This window comes from Alexandromys fortis, unplaced genomic scaffold (genome assembly GCF_014885135.2).
Source record: "Alexandromys fortis isolate MF-2015 unplaced genomic scaffold, M_Fortis_MF-2015_v1.1 scaffold_461, whole genome shotgun sequence".
NCBI lineage: Eukaryota > Metazoa > Chordata > Mammalia > Rodentia > Cricetidae > Alexandromys > Alexandromys fortis.
Window position 1 is genome coordinate 81,705 of NW_026068398.1, and position 6,830 is coordinate 88,534.

The following is a 6,830-nucleotide window of genomic DNA, read 5'->3' on the forward strand; positions in this document are numbered from 1 at the left end:
GTCCTTGTTTTTTACTGCTGAGTAGTTCTCTAATATGTATATATTCCATACTTTCTTAATACATTCTTCCATTGAAGGGCATCTAGATTGTTTCCAGGTTCTGGCTATTACAAACAATGCTGCTGTAAAAAGAGTTGAGCATTTACTTTTGTTGTATGATAGGGCATCTCTTGGGTATATTGCCAAGAGTGGTATTGCTGGGTCCAGGGGTAGGATGATCCCAAATTTCCTGAGAAACCGCCACACTGCTTTCCAAAGTGGTTGCACAAGTTGGCATTCCCACCAACAATGGATGAGTGTACCCCTTACTCCACAACCTCTCCAGCAAAGGCTATCATTGGTGTTTTTGATTTTAGCCATTTTAACAGATATAAGATGGTATCTTAAAGTTATCTTGATTTGCATTTCCCTGATCGCTAATGAGGTTGAGCATGACCTTAGGTGTCTTTTGGCCATTTGAATTTCATCTGTTGAGAATTCTCTGTTCAGTTCAGTGCCCCATTTTATAATTGGGTTGATTAGTTTTTTACAGTCTAGTTTCTTGAGTTCTTTATATATTTTGGAGATCAGACCTTTGTCATTTGCGGGGTTGGTGAAGATCTTCTCCCAGTCAGTGGGTTGACTTTTTGTCTTAGTGACAGTGTCCTTTGCTTTACAGAAGCTTTTCAGTTTCAGGACCTGCATTTCCTTTACACTTTCTCTGGAATTTTCTCCACATGTATGTTGTGAAGGGATCCAATGTCCTCAACATATTATATGTTTTTTTATTGTGCTATTTTATCATAGGAGGCATGATCTCCAATGAATAAAGTGTATACTGACAAATATGGGGACACAAAGTATCCTACATTAGTCACTGGAATTTCATGAGAAGAAAGTACATGGATATTTCTGAGTATTTTCATATTTTAGGCAGATGTCACGTTATACTTTATGATTATAGCAGCATGAATGTTTAAGGGAAACCAAGAGAAAGGTGGCACCATGATAATTAGATAAAAACATCCTAGCATATTTGCAATCATCTCTTCTCCTTGAGGATGGCGCACTCAGGTTCAAACGAGACCCAGAGGTTCTTTTTAGGCATTTGGAAGGGAAAGGATATAGTTATATTTTAATAAAATATTAATTAAGAACATTTTCCAAAGGTTTTGTATATTCTGCACTTTGCTAATGATTTCTTTCCTGTTCAGATACTTGCTTGCAAAAATTATCTCAGTTATGAATACTGACTTTTGTTCCCATATTTTTGTTTCTCAATAAAATTATTTCTCAAAATATCATCTATAATTCTGTCATCTATCCATGTCTGCAAATATTACAATCCTCTTTGATATGCCTCAGTCATTCACAATAATTGAGTTTGTGTTTTTGAATGTTAGATTATTTTATATGATTTTTTCCTGTAGATAAACAGATTCACAGCTATGCCTACTGATCAAAATAGCTTTTGTTTATTTTAATGTTTTCTGTGACTTTGTACAAATCAGTTTTCCATTCCGTTTTTTTTCAAAACTGAATGTATTAGATGTGATTATAACAGGGCTGAAGTTGTGAGGTTTAATATTCCTAGTTAGCATGACTTAATTTGAGATCACATATGTCTCTTAATCAACAGATGTAAGAGTGTTTTCATAGAAGTGTAGTAGAGAAGGGAAGATTCACATTTTACATAGATGGCAAGTTCTAGCGGGCTGCAGGTCAGCAGTCAGTAGAATAATAAAAATGGGAATACTGCCTATCCCCCAATTGATTAATCTGTATATTCATTGATCTATGCACAGGAAAGAAAATAACATAAATGATAAGAAAATGCCATTAAAGTTTACATGTGACATGATGATTACCTAAGGCACATAGGTACTGATGTAGTGCAAATATTACTTGTTATAAGTTGTGTTGATCATTTTGAAGGGAATGTTTACTCTGTGGCAATGTATCCTTTTCTNGCACATAGGTACTGATGTAGTGCAAATATTACTTGTTATAAGTTGTGTTGATCATTTTGAAGGGAATGTTTACTCTGTGGCAATGTATCCTTTTCTTATTTATTTAATTATTTATTTAAATTGAATTAAAATTTCTGATTACTCTTAGCATTTCATTTTTGGTATTCAAAAAATATTAATGCAGTTAATATTTGGAATATTCTAGATGCTAGAAACAGTGATCAATCGGAAAAAGCAATTACTTGAAGATCTGACTTGATTACAAGCACCCAAGATAACAGTTCATAAGTATATACAACTACTGTTCTATGTGTCCTGACAGCCTCTTTTGTCCTACACAAACACTTGTACTCATGTGCATATATATATATATATAAAAATGCACATGCACACACATGAAAATGACTATTAAAATTTTTAGGTATCTAAGTAATGAAATAAGAGAATTTTAAATTGCAAGATGTAAGATCCTTTAAAGAACATGTGTGAACTATATAAAGATGAAACCACGGGGTTTCTTGTCAAGTTGACAAGAAGTAAACATGAAATGACTCAACTTCATGGTAAACTTGACTGTATTGTGATCAACCAGGAGAGTCTTTTGTATAGCGGTGATCATTATTTCTGATAACTATCTTTTATATTTGGAATGAATTTGCATATGAAATAATGACTTTTCAGGGAGAAGCAGAGATGACACACAAAGAGAAAGATCATACAATAGGAATATAACACGAAAAGTGAAAATCCAGAGGCAGATATTGGGGTTCAAGCTGAACCATAAAAGTAAATCTGTGAACCAGTGATGAGACCTTTTATTTCCACCAAATCTTCTGACTGAAAAAGTGAGGTACTGTTTTCATAAATACTCAGACTCCACACTCCAGTGAGTTCCTGTCTCTTCACCTTTATATTTTTCTCTCCACTAAGCCATATCACTCCAGTCTCCACCTTCCTATTGCTGAGATTAAATGTGTATGACTTCTAAATACTGAGATTAAAGGCAAGAGCCACCACCAACTAGACCTGTTTTGGGATCAATCTTGTGTAGTCCTGGGTAGACTTGACCTCAAAAAGATTTATTTGTCTGCCTATCTCTTGAGTCCTGGGATTAAAGTTGTGATCCTATCCTTGCCCTTTAATGTTTTAGCATTGTACTCCTATCTTAAAACAAGCTTTAATATTTTAATTACAAATAAAATGTCACTATATTGAAGGAGTTCCGGTCCAGGCACCAGGAGAGACATCACTGGGGTGAGTGAGTTTCTGACCACGGCAGCAGCCCGGGACAGGGAACTCAGACACCCCTCCTACACTTCCTGGTCATCCTCAGGGGCTAATCTGCCCGATACCCTCTCTCTTCCTATCCCACCCAGCTTGCATCCACATCCATCCCCCCTCCATCTGACTCCCTTCCCTCGTTGACGACATAACATCTCCCAGCCCAGGCTGTCTGGGCTCTAGGACTGAATCCGAATCTGCAGGGCAAACAGGAGGGTGGTAGCTCCTTTGTTCCCACTAGCCTGCCTGCAGCGAGCTAGGTAGGTCCTTTGTTTACGAGACACCCAGGCAGCAAGGAGATTCGAACCCGGCACCACGAGAGACATCAGGCTTGCATCCACAACCCACCCAGTGTGGTCCTGAGGAGTCCCATCTGGATGCAAAGACTGGACCAAGACACCAGGCCTCTCCTGGCTCCATTTGAAGGAGGAGATGGGAAGGCGCCAATGCAAGACTTCCTCCAACAACCTGAAAGGCAACATGACTTCACCAGAATCAAGGGACCCCGAAATAAGAAGAATTGTACACCCTACTCCAGAAGAATTAGAAGAAATCGACTCAAAAGTGAATTATATGAAAATAATAGAAGACCTTAAGCAGGAGGTGAAAAACTGCCATAAACAATTAGAGATTACAAACAAAAAGGTAGAGGAAATGAATAAATCGCTTAAAGATACCCAAGAAAATCAAGAGAAACATGAAAAAGCAATCAGACAGGTACGGGAAGCAGTTCAAGACTTGAAGAATGAAATGGAAGTAATGAAGAAAACACAAACCGAGGGAAGATTGGAGATGGAAAATCTGGGTAAACGAACAGGAACTACAGAGACAAGTACTACCAACAGAATACAAGAGATAGAAGAAAGAATATCAGATACTGAAGATACCATAGAGAAAATAAACACACTGATCAAAGAAAACAGCAAAACCAACAAATTCTCATCACAAAACATTCAGGAAATATGGGACACAATAAAAAGACCAAACCTAAGAATAATTGGAGTAGAAGAAGGAGAAGAGGTGCAACTCAACGGCCCAGAAAATATATTTAATAAAATTATAGAAGAAAACTTTCCCAACCTAAAGAAAGATGTACCTATGAAGGTTCAAGAAGCATACAGAACACCGAATAGGCTGGAAAAAAAAAAAAAAAAAAAACATCCCCTCGCCATATAATAATCAAAACACAAAACATACAGAATAAAGAAAGAATATTAAGAGCCGCAAAGGAAAAAGGCCAAGTTACTTACAAAGGTAAACCTATCAGACTTACACCTGACTTCTCTATGGAAACCATGAAAGCCAGAAGGTCCTGGATAGATGTACTGCAAAAACTAAGAGACCATGGATGCAAGCCCAGACTACTATACCCAGCCAAGCTTTCATTCACCATAAATGGAGAAAACAAAATTTTCCAGGATAAAAACAAATTTAAACAATACGTAGCCACAAACCCAGCCTTACAGAAAGTAATAGAAGGAAAATCTCTAACCAAGGAGTCCAACAATGACCACAATAACTCAGACATCTAGAGACCCGTCACCAGCGCAACTCAAAGAAGGGACGCACACGAACTCTACTACTAAAGAAGTGACCGGAGTTAACATCCCCTGGTCATTAATATCACTTAATGTCAATGGGCTCAACTCACCTATAAAAAGGCACAGGCTAAGAGATTGGATACGAAATCAGGATCCAACATTCTGCTGTTTACAAGAAACACACCTCAAACACAGAGACAGGCACCTACTCAGAGTAAAGGGCTGGGAAAAGGCTTATCAAGCAAATGGACCTAAGAAACAAGCAGGTGTGGCCATACTAATTTCTAACAAACTTGACTTCAAACTTAAATCAATCAGAAGAGATGGAGAGGGACATTTTATACTCATAACAGGATCAATTCATCAAGAGGAAGTCTCAATCCTGAATATCTACGCCCCTAATATAAAAGCACCCACATACGTAAAAGAAACATTACTAAAACTCAAGGCAGCCATCAAACCGCACACACTAATAGTGGGAGACTTCAACACTCCTCTCTCACCAATGGACAGGTCAATCAGACAGAAACCTAACAGAGAACTAAGAGAATTAATGGAGGTAATGAATCAATTGGACTTGACAGACATCTATAGAATATTCCACCCAAATCGGAAAGAATATACCTTCTTCTCTGCAGCTCATGGAACCTTCTCGAAAATTGACCACATACTCGGTAACAAAGCAAACTTCCACAGGTACAAAAACATATTAGTAACCACCTGTATCTTATCAGATCACCATGGATTAAAGTTAGAATTCAACAACAACCCTACCCCCAGAAAGCCTACAAACTCATGGAAACTGAACAGTCAACTACTGAACCACACCTGGATCAAGGAAGAAATAAAGAAAGAAATTAAAGTCTTCCTTGAATTCAATGAAAATAAAGAAACAACCTACTCAAACTTATGGGACACTATGAAAGCAGTCCTGAGAGGAAAGTTCATAGCACTAAGTGCCCACTTAAAGAAAACAGAGAAGGCACACATTGGAGACTTAACAGCCCACCTGAAAGCTCTAGAAAAAAAAGAAGCAGACTCACCTAGGAGGAGTAGAAGACTGGAAATAATCAAACTGAGGGCTGAAATCAACAAAATAGAAACACAGAAAACAATCCAAAGAATCAATGAAACAAAAAGCTGGTTCCTGGAGAAAATCAACAAGATTGATAAACCTCTATCCAAACTAATAAAACGCCAGAGAGTGAATATGCAAATTAATAAGATCAGAAATGAAAAGGGGGACATAACCACAGACACAGAGGAAATTCAAAGAATCATTAGATCTTACTACAAAGGCCTGTATGGCACAAAACTGGAAAATGTAAAAGAAATGGACACGTTTTTAGATAAATACCATATACCAAAGTTAAACCAGGACCAGGTGAACAACCTAAATAGACCTGTTAGTCACGAAGAACTAGAAGCTGTTATCAAAAACCTCCCTACCAAAAAAAGCCCAGGACCTGATGGTTTCAATGCGAAATTCTACCAGAACTTCCAAGAAGACCTAATACCTATACTCCTTAATGTATTTCACAATATAGAAGCAGAAGAGTCATTGCCAAATTCCTTTTATGAAGCTACAGTCACTCTGATACCAAAACCACACAAAGACTCAACCAAGAAAGAGAATTACAGGCCAATCTCACTCATGAACATCGACGCAAAAATCCTCAACAAAATACTGGCAAACCGAATCCAAGAACACATTAGAAAAATTATCCATTATGATCAAGTAGGCTTCATCCCAGAGATGCAGGGCTGGTTCAACATACGAAAATCTATCAATGTAATCCATCATATAAATAAGCTGAAAGAAAAAAACCATATGATCATTTCATTAGATGCTGAAAAAGTATTTGACAAAATTCAACATCCCTTTATGATAAAAGTCTTGGAGAGACTAGGGATACAAGGGTCATACCTAAATATAATAAAAGCTATATACAGCAAGCCGACAGCTAACATCAAATTAAACGGAGAGAAACTCAAAGCCATCCCACTAAACTCAGGAACACTAAACTCAGAAACCCACTCTCGCCATACCTCTTCAACA